The sequence below is a fragment of the Daphnia carinata genome, chromosome 10 (assembly GCF_022539665.2).
Source record: "Daphnia carinata strain CSIRO-1 chromosome 10, CSIRO_AGI_Dcar_HiC_V3, whole genome shotgun sequence".
Classification (NCBI taxonomy): Eukaryota; Metazoa; Arthropoda; class Branchiopoda; order Diplostraca; family Daphniidae; genus Daphnia; species Daphnia carinata.
Window position 1 is genome coordinate 1265904 of NC_081340.1, and position 15352 is coordinate 1281255.

At 44.4% G+C, this 15352-nt stretch overlaps 1 protein-coding gene and 1 long non-coding RNA gene across 2 annotated transcripts in view; one reads left to right on the forward strand and one right to left on the reverse strand.

The window, feature by feature from the left end:
• Positions 1 to 15352, reverse strand: part of LOC130702208 (larval cuticle protein 2-like) — a 90188-nt gene that overhangs the window by 62256 nt on the left and 12580 nt on the right. The window lies entirely within an intron of this gene.
• On the forward strand, positions 2212 to 2795 carry LOC130702322 (uncharacterized). The gene is made up of 3 exons (XR_009004291.2): positions 2212 to 2341; positions 2451 to 2556; positions 2657 to 2795. It is a non-coding gene; the product is annotated as an uncharacterized LOC130702322 (long non-coding RNA).

A 15352-nucleotide genomic window follows, 5' to 3' on the forward strand; every position in this document is an offset into this window, starting at 1 on the left:
GGGTTTTTCATACTACAATTTGGTTATTTTCAAACTTAAAGTAGTTTCGATAAACATCTTCAAAATCGTAGAACCAATGTTGGGCGGTAGTTATGTCCTTCGGTCTTTGTTGTAACGCATTGCAATGCTCGCTAAATCAATTTCTGACTGGAAATGAGACTAGTGCAAGCAGAAGCTTCAGGACACGTACATAAAGGTCCTCTTCCGATTCATCAAATGTTAAGAACAATATTGGAATAACAAAAGGATACGGCAGTAGAACATCTACTTGCATAAAGTGGCGGTATCATTCTAATCGGAAAAGTTAATCATGAAATGTTCTTACATACGTTTTGACGAAATGGACTGTTGGCTGAGAATACATCGGAATTTACAAAAGAGGAAAGATACCAACTGCTTCCTAAAAGCAAGTTGATAACGTCGGTGACGCAATCTCAACGTAAAATCATTTAAGACTTTTTCTAAAACAGACGATTCAGCCATGCTAAGCAAAAACTAGCTTGCGCCATCGCGGTTAAAGCAGAATTACCTGACTAGTCCTAAACACGGTTGAATGCTCTCATTTGAGCTAAAACACTGAAATCTAGATCATTCTGCAGACGAACATGACGTCGGAAATGACCTTGAATAATAGTGTCGACATCTGCCGCTAGGCTTCGGATGCGACCTACATTCATCTCGCATGTCCATGATAAAAGTCGTTTTATATTTTAACATTAAAAAAATTATCTTTATTTCTTGACAGAAGACTAAAGCTTAAGTAAAAAAATAATGTTCACTGTTTCGTTTTCATATTTGTCGAAATAATTACACAATTATAGCCATTAACTTACATACCTGGTGGCCATGTTGTCAACAGTGTTTTGATCCCAGAATTCACTGTATATAAAGGTTGAGAAAGCCATTTGTTGTTGAGGTGGAGTAGCTAGTGACTAAGGAACCTTCCTTAGTACTATAGGCGGCTGAGTGTAGCATGAAAGGTGGCTGGATGGCAGGTCTGTTCGCTAAGTACCCTTCATTAGACATTCGAGTCATACAGCCGGCTTGAACCAGCAGTTGAGCCTACAGTATTGCATGTGTGTCGTGGTAAGAGTCATGGTGCTGGCTAGGTCTGGAGCCGTCCAGGTGGCCTAGTACGGAAGTTAGATACGAAATTGTCGCCGAGCATTTCCGTGAGGATGGTCCCCCATCCATTACCATGCTATTCGTGATTGTGTACCCCATTACGGAGTATTACGCATGGATAGGATGGTATAAATCACGTGACTATGCGAGACAGTTAGAGGAACGTTGGAGCGCCGGGTGGACGTCCGTAAGAAGAGATCCAATAGATCTAATCCGGTAGGTTACAGATTCATCTGGGTCAGGTGACTGCCGAGAGCCGGGGTTGGGGATACCCCGGTAAACGGCGGATCCTGTGACGACTATTACGCACACACTACGGTGGTCAACTCAACAGTTGCGATCAAGTTACACTAGCTACTCCACCTTTTTTTTCTGTAAAGGAAATCCCCTTCATTCTTCATTCCCTGCCTATCTCAACATGAACAACTAGGATTATTTCGGCCAAAAGGTGATTGAACGACAGACACAGGTAGAATAAACTCAGCGATAATTTAACTATTTATTTTGTGGATTTCTTCTTCTTACGTACCACTATGCAGTTAATGCAGTTAAGAGAAGGAAGTCTCTTGAATGGGAATGTGGGACAGTGGAATTTTAGGCATCTTGGCTGTTCTGCATAATAGGACGTAGCTTCGTGCTACCTTAAACTATCGTACTGATTAATGCAATCGAATACAGAAATGTACAGTCTTTGTCGTTGTTACCTTCTGTGTAATCACATGGAACCAATAACAATTGAGGGTCAGCATTCAGTTTGTGAATTGATGGCAGGAGCAATGTTGGCTAGTAAAATTCTTGCTGCACAAGCGTACGGAAATGTTTTAGCAACTTGGTACGTTACGAAATCGTACCCGGAGGCATGAATCCACACAGTTTGGCCCAGCCCCACACCGTTTTAATTGGCAGTTATGTATTTCGAAAAAAATATAGGTGAGACAGAAGTATGGCGAGGCCGGTTGGATGTGTTATTGTTGCGCCATCTGAAAGAAATTTTTGTTGCAATTTCTTGCATGCTGCCTATGTTTCGATAATTGTGTTGATAACGATTTTTCCTTGTTTTAGTCCTCTACGGCTTTCTACTTCCTACCCATGTAGAAATTCTTTATAAAAATCAGCCTATGGATGTCTAGTTCGGCAGTAAGCCTTCATCCTCGTGACCCGGCACGTCAATCTAGAAAGTGCTCCAACAATGTTTGGTAATACTTCAGAATTTTAGGTAAAAACGTTCAAATGTTCATTACCCGCTACGATGCTTGATTTTCGTAGCTTCTGCTTTTTTTTTACGTTTTCAAATAACTGTGTTCTTCTTTCATCTAAAATACTAGTGGCGAGTGATAGTTTTGTTGGTGGCCTTTCAGGCGTTGGCCGTTTTGGACATTGAACGGGGCCACGTCGTCGACGCTACGTTTTACAAGCGCGTTTATAAAATCAGTATTCAAACATAATAATCTTACGTAACTTATATTTGACAAGTTCAAGGGAAATTGGTTAAAGCTGCGCCACTAATGCGGTAATGATTTTAAACAATTAGGACGTCTGTACGATTATGGAAGTCGACCCGTGAACATACCGGATGGAAACAACCAGGGTTTGGCAAAAAGACCCACGCGTCCCGATCAAGAGTACCAGTATGGACCCGACGAAATACCTTTTATTTATTACAGTAATTAGAATAGGTAATCATTAAATTAAGCTGTTACACATAAAGCTATTGCGTTATTACAAATTTCGAAGTCGGTAGAATTGAATTTGTCCCTCTTGTTTGAAGGAAGAAAGGGACATACTTTAACAATGATGGGTAGTCATCAGTAAACTAAACCATTTGGAGGAACAATTTAAATGGTATTTTGTGTTTTACATTCTTTGATTGGGATTACGTCAGCGACACTACGGCTAAAAGGAGAAGGAGAAACGTATTAAAAGCCTGCTGGATGCATTACCTACTGTCTCGTAGTTTCTTTTCATCAATTGGCCTTCAGCTTGTTGTCGTCTTTAAGGTTATTGCATGGATGGTTGCTGGACGTCATTAGTGTCCGTAATGGCGTATTCGATTACATAAACCTATTTAAATGAAGTAGTGAATGAAATAGAATGCGACATAAGTTTCCTTAAAAGGCAGAACTTCTTCTACAAAACGGGTATGTGCAATCGGTTCAAGGCGAAAATCTATTACCGTATTGCGGAAAGCGTAGAAGGCGAATTTATATCCACTATAATCCGCGGATGAAGTTGTAGACGACCACGACAACATCATTGCATAAGCTCCCGGATTTTCCGTGGTGAAAACAGGTTTCCTTGTCTTAAATATTGCACGACGAAACGGGAAAACGATTAGTATTACAGTTAAGGTATTTGCTGTTTTTGATTAGTAAACAGTATTAAAGCTACAAAAAAAAAGTGGTTAATCTTACTTCAGTCGACCAGACGATTATTTTAGCATTCATGTCCGCTGATGCCAGAAATCGCCCGTCTGGTGAAAAGTCGACCGAAAACAATGGTTCGGAATGAACGCGGGTTAGAGTTTGTGGCTTTCCTTCGTTTTCCAACGCATTCCAAATAAAGATGTTTCCATCCTTCGTCCGCTGAATTAAAAGAAAATCAATGATAAAGGCGTAATGTTTTAAATTACAAAGACACGAATGACCACATATAATGTAGAAAAATAAACGAATAAACGTTAAGTTAAAGCTTTACCCCCGACTTGGTTTCATGAAATTTAATTTGCCTTGATTCAGGCTTTTCCGAACCCACAAATAATAGTAAAAAAATAAAATAAAATAAATGCCAAGTCAAACTTGAAATACAGGGAATATTATGCAATGCTAGCGCGCCAGTATGCTTTAGCGCTGCGATGAGTAAAAAACAATTCTCTTGAAATTCGCTGAAACTTCCCTATGATAAGCCAAATTTGACGCTGCTAGCGAATACTGATATTTCCAGAATCGAAACCTTTTTTACGATATTTCTGTTAACAGATGGCGCCGGCGACGGTAAACAAACAAAAATCACTTAAATTGCGCGTTACGTGTTTTTTTCTGAGATTTCACACAGTCAACATTGTGTTTGAGAGGCAGAGAGCAGCCAAAGGGTCGTGTGAAAGAAAGATACAAAAAACGTTACTGAAAAAAAAAACAACATTAAAAAGATCACATTTACGTTTCATTCAGGGGGAGGCAAATAATTGGTAACAACAGCAGCAAAGAGGAAGTTCTAAGAATGGAAGAAACTAAAAAAAATATGGAAAAACGTATGACGTCATTCATGGACGTCCCTTTACCACTGCGTAGTATCGGTGAAATATGGAAGTTGACTTGTAATGTTAGAAATTGTCTCTGACGCCGTTTTCTCTCATTTTGTAAATCCGTCCACAACCAAGACAACAAGGATTATGCAAACTTATCTTCATTTGTTTTATCAGTATTTGTCGAAAAAACTTTCTATATGTTGGTTTCGTATCATGCCATAAAAATTTCAACCAAAAACAGACAAAAATCATGTTATTTTCTTTAACAGGTAGGAGCATCTTGGAGTTTTCCCAAATTCCAACAAAGGACACTGTTATTTCATCACTCATAATGCAAGGAAATTGGAAATTATTTGCTGAAAAGCTTAAAGCTTTTAAAGGTGGGCCTGATCAGGAACCACAAAATAGTCCGGGATGTGGATTGAAGGTTCTGGAAAGTGTTGTACAGTGGGTATTGCCAATGGATAGGAGAAGTTTCCATTCCAATACTGTTAAGAGGTAAAAATTTGTTTATCATTATTATGCACGTTAAAATTTTTAAAACCTTGTAACCTTTTTCTTTTAAGGATTCAGTGAAACTGAAATCAGCTTCTGAACCTGTTCACAACCTCAAAGGGCTGTGGGAAATGAATCTACAATCAGTTGTAATAGAGATGGAGAATTCTCATTTTGCTAAACCCTCAACCCTGCGCCACTATTCGCGCTTGACCCTTACGTTGCTGAATATGGGAAATTACCAAATAGCTACGGTTCTCATGAGCAACATCTACATGATCTTATTCGCTGGTAACGTTATGGCTTCACTCGATATCCCTGTTTTGGCTGCCTGTATTGATTTGATGATAACGTTCGACGAAGAACTCGTAACGAAACATCCACGACGACTAGCTTATCTCTCAACTCATATGAAAGAAAAATGGAAAAGTTTCCAGACTGTATTCCAATTGTTAAGCCTTGTCCTACCATTGCTGGACGCGCGACCATCGGAACGCATTCCAGACACCGCAGCTTTATGGTATTACAGCCTCTGTCTTCATCTTACCGGTTTAATTATACCATCCACTACACCTGAAGCATACTTTGTTGTAGTTTGCTTCATTTAGGCACACAATTACACAGGGACATTACACAAAACACAGACATACAAAATATCAAATGACATAATACATACACAAATACTATATACAACAATACAATCGCGAAGGGAAGCCAGCTTTCCAGCAAAGCTCCTTCTTAAAGGACTTACACGAGGGCGGCCAGCCAACGGCAGAGCCCCCTCTTAACGTCCTGTCGGATCTCGGGCCAAATCCCGAGTCCCAGACTGAATAAAACAGAGGCCAGAGGTCGACGAGGTTCGACATGACCTCTAGGGGTGGAAGGGTGACAAACATGGTTATGACGTCAAACACAAGATGGCAGCACAAATCAAAATACAACAGACGAAAGAGGGCAATAGTTGTAACACTCGGCCTTTCCTGACTCGAAGTTTGCCAATGATACAAAAATATAACATTTTGAAAACTTCGAAATCATACACGAAAAATTCGGGAAAAGTGTCCTCTTCAAGGTTCCCAAGGTGATCGCTAACAGGTTCTGTTGTTGAACGTTGCAACTCGATCACCTTCTGGACTTCTTTCGTCCGATGGCAGCAACTACTACTTCCAGACAGCATTCTCAAAGGGGTAGACCAAGATGGCGGCGCCAAGGCAAGTCGAAATTGTCTCCACGCACGCGGCACGCGGGTCCGATGTAGGCGACTTTGTAAAAGTCGTTCGATGGCCTGTTGAGATCCCTCTTCTGACACCAAATGTTGTAGTTTGCTTCATTTAGGCACACAATTACACAGGGACATTACACAAAACACAGACATACAAAATATCAAATGACATAATACATACACAAATACTATATACAACAATACAATCGCGAAGGGAAGCCAGCTTTCCAGCAAAGCTCCTTCTTAAAGGACTTACACGAGGGCGGCCAGCCAACGGCAGAGCCCCCTCTTAACGTCCTGTCGGATCTCGGGCCAAATCCCGAGTCCCAGACTGAATAAAACAGAGGCCAGAGGTCGACGAGGTTCGACATGACCTCTAGGGGTGGAAGGGTGACAAACATGGTTATGACGTCAAACACAAGATGGCAGCACAAATCAAAATACAACAGACGAAAGAGGGCAATAGTTGTAACAACTTGCAGCTTTGAAGCTTCTAGTTTCCAGCGGCGATTCCAGGTTGTCGGATGCACTTATCAGCCAACTCACTAGTAACTAATTACTTATAACTATTACTTAATACATAAACTAATAACTTAACTATTTAGGACGAATTTAAAGAATAAACAGCGTAGTACAAAGAAATGTGTATTTGAGGACAGAACCTCCGACACTGGATTTTTATATGAAATTCAATTTTAAAAATTCGGAATTACACCGTACGATGTCACACCGAATTAAGCGATTGATTTAAAAAACTTGCCTTAGATTCGGCAGAGTATCAGATCAAACTGAATCTCTTTTCCGAATGTTTTGGACATAGCAATGGCATTTAGCACATCCTGAATTTTTTGTGCTCTGGTTCTTTCGTTTATGGTTTTCAGTAAGTTTATCCAGGACTGTAAATACTTTAGCCAATTGTCATAAACTTCCGTTAACTTCCCGTGGCAAGTTGAGTTTCTAGCCTCCATAGCAGTGTTTAGAAGTAGCGCATTAGCTCTTGGAGAAGCACGGTTTGGGAGATAATATCTATTGTTTCTTTGTTCACCGATCATAAACTTCAAGTTGACAAAGGCATCATGACTCGCTGATGTTGCACGATAGTTTCCTCGAGTCAAAAACCTACGTAGAGCGGGTCCCACGTGTCTTAAAAGACAAGAATATAAGATGAAGCTGAGGCCGAATGCACCACGTTCATCGTAGGTGGCATTAGTAAGGAAAAATGCCTTGCCATCAATGGCATCTTGATAATGTCCCCTTATGATGCGCTGGTACACAGTCTCCACGTCAGCGGAACTACGCTCATCACCTACACTTTGGCAAACTTTCATCAAAATTTTGAAATTTTGTGACCAATTCTTTTTCACCTCAGGTAGGCCGATGTGGCAAATCTCGTTACGCCCAAAGGTCGCGGTGGTGATTTCGGTGTAGCTGAGACGGCTGTCAAAAAAATCTCCGTCGATATTGTTGTGGTACTTTAGTTCCTTCATTAGATCAGTATAGTCGTGGTTTATTAACGTAGCTGAAAGGAGACCTTTTCCACACAAGAAACGGCGAACAGCCGGAGTCACATGATAGGTTAGACAAAAATACAAGGCTTCGGCTACGTAGATGGAATTTTGATAACTTACTTCTGGTAAAACCGGTTGGACTGCTACGGGTACGGTAGTAGGTGCGTTTTTAGTTTGCGCTTCAGGTATTTGAATGCGTATAGTGCGGTTGTGGCTTGCAGTAGTAGCAACTTGATGAATGTCTCTGCTTTTTACCATCTTGGATTTTCGTATGAAAGCTCGTCAAGAGGTAAAATAAGAAACATTATAAATTTTAATTATTATTGTAGCTTTATAGAAAAGGGCGAATATCCTGTCTAACCGCAAGTCCAATCGTGGGTTTACGACATAAAATCTATGTTCATATCATTTTTTGCTGCAAAATTAACAGGAATTATTAATGTTCCAATTTTTAGAAATGTTGTTCAATGATATTTAACCAACTTTTCTGAAAAGCAAAAACAGAAAAGATCATTTAACGCATCCCTAATAGGGCTGGGCTTGGGGTTACCTGAGATACCTGAGATCTTGTTTCAATTGCAACTTCGCGCATGCGCGTCCCGTTTCTTGCAATCTGGCAACGGCGCAACCCTGCTTTTAAAATTTCTTATTTTGATAAACATCGTCTGCTGAGGCTTGTACACACCGTTTGCTACCTCTGCTAACATTTTAAAAGTATTTTTTTTACCACAAAGGTTAAACTGAATAGTTAATAAAATTAAATTGGCTTTTATAACAGTTGTGAATCTTGTGATATATGGTTGAACGCGCAAGGTATGTTCTAATAATAATTTTTTTCTAATAATAAGTTTTTATACTAGTAGCCTTTTTCCTTTATGAGTGACTACTCTAAAGCTAATTTAGAAAATTACCAAATTTAATTACAATGATTGACTGATGTTTTAGTTTATTGTACTGTACAGCATACAAATATCGTATCAATTCAAATCCTTCACATATGTGAAAGCATAGGACGATTTGTTGTAAAATATTCCACATATCAAACACAAAACAACTGAATACAATCAGACAAGCATTGTACGATGTTTGTCTGGCAAATAAGAAAAGTAACTTCACCATTAAAAGTGCTGTAGGTTTATTGGACTATGGAAACACATCAGGACCAATGAACCAGCACGAAGACGATATACAAAGACTACAACTATGCAAAGATAAGTAAATAAATTCAAAATTTACTAATAAAAGCTTTTATTGAGGCAAATGGGGAGTGGAACTGTGAAAACCGAGAAACTATCACATAGACATTGGTAATTTCTGGAAGGTAAAGCAGAATAGTTGCCATTTTACCATAAATCTGGATCGTCTTGAATCGGAACGTGCCGGTAAACAAATAAACGTTAAGTTAAAGCTTTACCCCTGACTTGGTTTCATGAAATTTAATTTGCCTTGATTCAGGCTTTTCCTAACCCACAAATAATAGTAAAAAAAATAAAATAAAATTGTCATCGGAATGGGTTTACTTACTAATACTTTAAGTCCCATCAGATAAAAAAGTGTGATGTTGCTGCTTATGATAGGATACATGGTTGTATCCAGCAATCTGGTCATTTGCAACTAAACAGATTGCACAATTTTATAATTTGAAAATTACATAAAAAATATTATTCAGTACATTAATGTGCCATAGTGAAGTATCTGGTTTAGAGATTCTTAAGATGGAGAAAAATACACCTTGGAGATATCAAATAAGCCAGTTCAGATCTTCGGTACCGTATCGCATTTAACTTATGAAATTTATCAGGCTAATTCAGTTACATTTCTCGTCACTTGAACTAGATTCAGACGTTTAACGCAGAGAAAAGGATTGTAAATCAATTACGTGAGTGAACAGAAGCAGAAATTTCCAGCAACGGCTAAAACTCGTGTTTCACGACTTGTTCCCAACGCCATCTAAAGACACTTTTCTGCTATTTTCCAAGACAATTTTCCCATCATCTACCCAACAACTATGTTCCGACGAAATCGTATCGCCCGATATGGCAACCAAGCCTCTCTAACTCGCGCTGTGCTATTGTCCCCATCCTACCTCCGTCTAGTCTAAATTCCCTTCCTCCTACTGTCTGGCTTTAACCCCCTCCCTTTGCTGTCTAGTTTTGATCATTCTTTGCAGTATGATAACCAGTTCGACAACGAGAATCCGACACTTAACACGCGTCCGTCTCGCTGTCCATTTTCCTGACTGTTCTCAGTCTACCATTTAACTTAGTCAAGGTTTCTACCAAAGTTATCTTCCTGTACTGGAAAATACACGCTGCTGCCTACAACAGCAGTTGCCCAAACTCAAAGTGTTTAACACACTAGATTCCGGTTCCAATAGCGGGATCATTTGGTCCTTCGAACCGGAGCAACACGTTGTTCCACGGTTTCACCTCAACTGTTACGACTGGAATTCCGGCGATCGTCTAGCTACCACCTCGGGCACATTCTTTGCAACCTTCTTCAACAACGCTGCCCAGCAACCCAGGCCCTCCTGCAGCAGTTCACCAATACAGCCCACAGAGCAAGATCCCTAGCAGCAACGTTTACGATCAAGGACGAGAAGCCATCGCATTCTTCGACCATCAGTATGGCAGAAGCTACGAGATCGTTGGGTGACCACGAGATCATGCGAATCGGAAGTTCTAACATCTTATCAGCTAAGATCGATATCGAAATACGGAAAAGACAACGACGAGCGATACGCGCGCAGGTGACTACAGCCTGCCGTCAGATCGCTTCGCTAATCAACTCCCACGGCTCACGAGGAGCCATCATAGGATTGATCGATCATCTTGGAACACTAGCCTCTACGGCAACCCATCTGCAAACCGATCTGCTGAACACAGAGACAGACCAAACGGAGAATGAGAGACAAGATGCCATACATCTACGTTACGTTCAGCAAATAGGCGAAACCCGGGAAGCAGCCCGGGAATACCTGGAATCGAGAGCCGAAGATGCGCCCTCGGAAATACGGGTACTGGGGGCTCACACAACTCAACCGTCTGCCGGACAATCGGTTAGTGATAGACAAGAGAGAGCTAGAAGAAGCGAGATCGCAAGTGCCCACCAGAGAGTCGAAGAGGCCCGAATGCAAGCAGACGTCGCACGTGCGGCGGCAGAAGATGCGGAGAGAGATCTGCAGCGACTAAGCCTTGACGACCAAGAACCCTTCAGTTCAGTCGACCACTACAACCCACCCGTCGCACCACACGTCGCAGACTGGCTCTTACGACAACGTTCAACGTACAGACAACCTCGGGCCGTTGGCTCAGAAGCACCCGACGACTGGATAGACCAGTACTGTTCCGGCACACTGCCACCGAACATCGGTCAACGTGGATTTCGCTCGACGGTGTCAGTAGACCTAGAAGTATTCCACGGGAATTCGCTAGAATGGTTCTCGTGGATTGACTTATTTCGTGCACTCGTGCACGACACGACGAATTCGTCAGATGAGAAGTTGGCAATGCTGAAACGGTATCTGCGCGGTAATTGTCTGGACGTGATCTACGGCCTCGGCGGCGGAGAACCAGCCTACATGGAAGCCCTTACTCGTCTGAAGCAGACTTGCGGTCGACGAGACGTTATGAGGGCCGCTCATCTTCAAGCCCTGGACCAGTTAGAGATAAGGCAAGATCCAGCCACGCTCAAGAGGTTCGCAGAAAGGGTGCGAACTCACTTTTTCGACCTCAGCAGAATTGGGGAAATATCAACAGCGGACCTGATCGAAAGAATTTGCCTGAGACTCAGCCTGCACGACCGTCTCGCATGGAACGAAGGGAGACGGGGACAATTGGAGCACCGAAGCCTGAACGATTTCGGATCCTGGCTCTGCAATCGTGCAGCCGCCTACCCAAACGCGTACAGCATAGCTGCTGAACAATCTGCGCCCCCGAGTTCGGTTGGCCGCTTCCGAAAAGCCAGAACACATCAGAGCTCGTCGCACCTGACGGGGGAGGAACTACCTAAGAGGACCAGCTGGGCCTACTGTTTCAAATGCGGAAAGGAGCATAAGCTGTCCGACTGCGGGGACTTTAAGACGCTCTCAATTGGAGAACGTGTAACCTTCTGCATGAAACATCGCCTGTGTTTCAGCTGTTTGGGGCCGAAGCATTCCGTTAGAGACTGTACCACTAAGAGGCCGTGTAAATATCAAGACTGCTGGTATTCGCACCATCCGCTGCTACACGACCCCATACAAGTATCAACTAAGCAAGCGCGTTCCACTACTGCACGCATGGGTCGACGACAACGTGTGGCCTTAGGAATGATGCGTCTAGAGATCCAAGCAGCTGATGGAAATTGGCGGATGGCCAACGTCTTCATCGACGAAGGGAGTGATTCTACACTCATGAGAAGCGCATTCGCTACGTCTCTAAAGATTAAAGGCACAACTCAAATTCTCGAGATCGACGGCGCAGGAGGCGTGGTAAACCGACACAGATCCAGGCGTGTCCAGTTCCAGCTACGCACAGAGTCTGGCGAAATCGTCACGTTAGAAGGTTCGACGATGAAGATAGTCGCTAGCCCTACGCCCGTTACTGATTGGAATCGGATGAAGAACAAATGGCCACACTTGAGAGACTTACCGACCGGAGAAGTAGGTGGGAAGGTGGATATATTGATTGGCACGGATCATACCCACCTATTAGGAGTGAAAGAAACGAGAGAAGGCAAAGATTATGAACCGATTGCCTCTCGAACGAGACTTGGTTGGATTCTTCGGGGAGTTACCACCAAACACACGACAGTAACGGCCGTTCGAGTTTGCACGATCTCGTGCCGCATCCCCTTAGACGGTCTCGCAGTTCAGATGCGTCGATTCTGCGACACAGAGGCTTTCGGAACCGAATTTCAAGCCGGTTTCCTCTCCCCAGAATACAACAGAGCCCTCGCGATCATGCAAGAGAAGACCCGAAAGCTAGACATCGGCTATGAGGTGCCCATCATTTGGAAGGAAGAAGAGCCGAACCTAATCAACAATCGACAGCTGGCCGAAAATCGGCTTAAGAGTTTGCTGAAGAGATTCGAGCGTAACCCCAAGTTTGAAGAGGACTACCGTAGGGCAATGCAGAAAACACTTGACCAGGGTTATGCCTCCCGTCTTCTAGACCCGGCTTCTGCCAAATATTTCCTTGCGCACCACGGAGTGTACAAGGGACCAAAATTAAGAGTCGTCTTCGACGCGGCCGCTCCTTTTAGAGGGAAATCCCTGAACGACGCTATTGTCAGCGAGCCAGCCCTACAGCCGGCATTAGCGACCGTCCTCAGCCGATTTCGGCAAGATGAAATTGCCTGGGCCTCCGACATCGAAGCGATGTTCAGTTGCTTCCGCCTAACTGCCGAAGACGCCAACTACTTCTGTTTTCTTTGGCGAGACAAGGAAGCACACGAACCAGTAGTTTGTAGGATGGACCGACTGCCCTTCGGAGCAAGTTGCTCGCCCTTTGTCGCCATCCACACGGTTCGCCAAATCATACGTGACGCCGGAGTAGAAGAAAGGATAATCACTGCAACCCGAGATCAGATGTACGTAGACGACTATTTGGGTTCGGCTCCATCCGTTCCAGCAGCCTTAAGTGAAGCCCTCGTCGTCAAGACCGCATTGGCCAACGCCGATCTCAACTTACAGCGATGGATCTCCAACTCCCGCGAGTTCATGTTAGGGATATCCACCGACATCCCTGAGGATCAACCGGCAACTCACCCGTTGATCGGAAGAGCAGACGAAAAGGTGCTCGGCGTAGTATGGAACACCCGTTCGGACACGATTGGGTTTAAGGTAGCCGACCCTCCCGATATCGGGTTTACTCGAGTGGATCTAGTCAGCCATGTCGCCAGCGTTTTCGACCCGCTGGGAGCCGCCTCTCCTCTCATCGTGAAGGCCAAGATTCGACTTCGAGAGTTAGGCTTGAAGGGCCTGGACTGGATGGACGTGGTGATCGACGACGACCATATCTGGTGGACCAGGTGGTTCGAAGCCCTCAGTCAGCTGAACGCAGTGGAAATGCCGCGTTGTTTATTCCCGAGAAGACTCAACATCCTGACATCGGAACTACACACCTTTTGCGACGCTTCCGAGGAGGCCTACGCTACCGTCATCTACATCCGCAACACTTATTCCGACGGGCAGATAATTGTTCGACAAGCGAGAGCAGCCAACAAACTCGCACCAAAGAAGGTGATATCGGTGCCGAAATTGGAGCTTAACGCTGCGCTGTTAGGATCCCGACTGACAGCAGCATTTCAAACCGCTTTGACGATTAAGATCCATCGTCGGCGGTTTTGGACAGATAGCAGCACGGTCCGAAACTGTATTAGATCCGCCGCTGCTCACTATCAAGTTTTCGTCGGCAATCGGATCGGCGAAATCCAGACGATCACGGAGGCAGAGGAATGGCGATTCGTCCCAGGCGTGTTCAACCCAGCCGACGCCGCTACCCGCTTAACCTTGAACGGGGAGGTATTCCCTCCTACTTGGTTAGCGGGACCCAGCTTTCTCGCTCGTTCCGAAAAAGATTGGCCGGTAGATCTTCCCTGGACGGCTATTACAGAAGAAATCAGAACGAGCCGCACCTATCACGCTGCTGTTCAAGAAGTGGAATTCGACTGGAACGATGTAGAAGTCCAGCCCGGCGATGTCGCCACCCTAACAAGAATGAGTACGAAGTTTCTCGACCTCGTCAAGCGTTGCCAAGACGAGGTCTATACTGAAGAGCTGAAGCGCGTCAAGAAAGGGAAGCCGCTGCAATCAACCTCGAGTTTGCTGGCGTTGGCGCCGATACTCGACGCAGACGGAATCCTACGACTTGGAGGTCGAGCCAGTCGAGCGAAGCTACCTTACGACCAGCTGCACCCCCCTCTTCTCCCAGGAAAACATCCGTTCTCGGAAAAGATCATTCGTGCTTTCCATGAGCACCTTAAACACGTTGGAACAGATTTCTTGCTTGCCTACCTACGGCAACATTTTTGGATAACCAGCGGACGTGAGGCAGTGAAAAAGGTCCGCCGTGCATTACCTGCCGTCGCGACCGAGCCAAGCCCGGGGAGCAACGTATGGCTGATCTACCAGAGTCACGTCTCGATTCCGGCTCACTCCCCTTTACCAGAACCGCGATCGACCTATTCGGTCCATTCGACGTGGGCCTTTATCGAAATCGAACCGCCAAGCGCTGGGGAGTTCTGTACACCTGCATGGTGACTCGCGCCATATTCCTCGAATTGTGCCATCCCTTTCGACAGCGGATTTCCTGCTCTCGATGCGGAAATTCATCGCGATGTATCGAAAGCCCGCTGTCATCCACTCCGATAACGGAACAAACTTCGTGGGCGCCGAACGAGAACTACGTGTGGCAGTGGAGGCTTTACACGCTTCCGACGGAGTTCCAGAATTCATGAAAGAATCTGGAATCGAGTGGACCTTCCAGCCGCCTCGGTCGCCGCACTTCGGAGGCTCTCATGAATCGCTGGTGAAGTCAACCAAAAGAGCGCTTTATAGCGCACTGGAGCAAGAAAACAGTAGCCTTCGGTATTCATCAGAAGACCTGCTCCGGACCTTGCTATACGAAGTCGCTGGATTGCTGAATACACGTCCCCTCACTTATGTGAGCTCCGATCCAGCCGACTTCCGCCCGTTAACTCCGAACGATTTCCTAAATCGTTCCCCCACCGCCTACCCGCCACCCGGATCCTTCGACGACGCTCCACCGCGATACC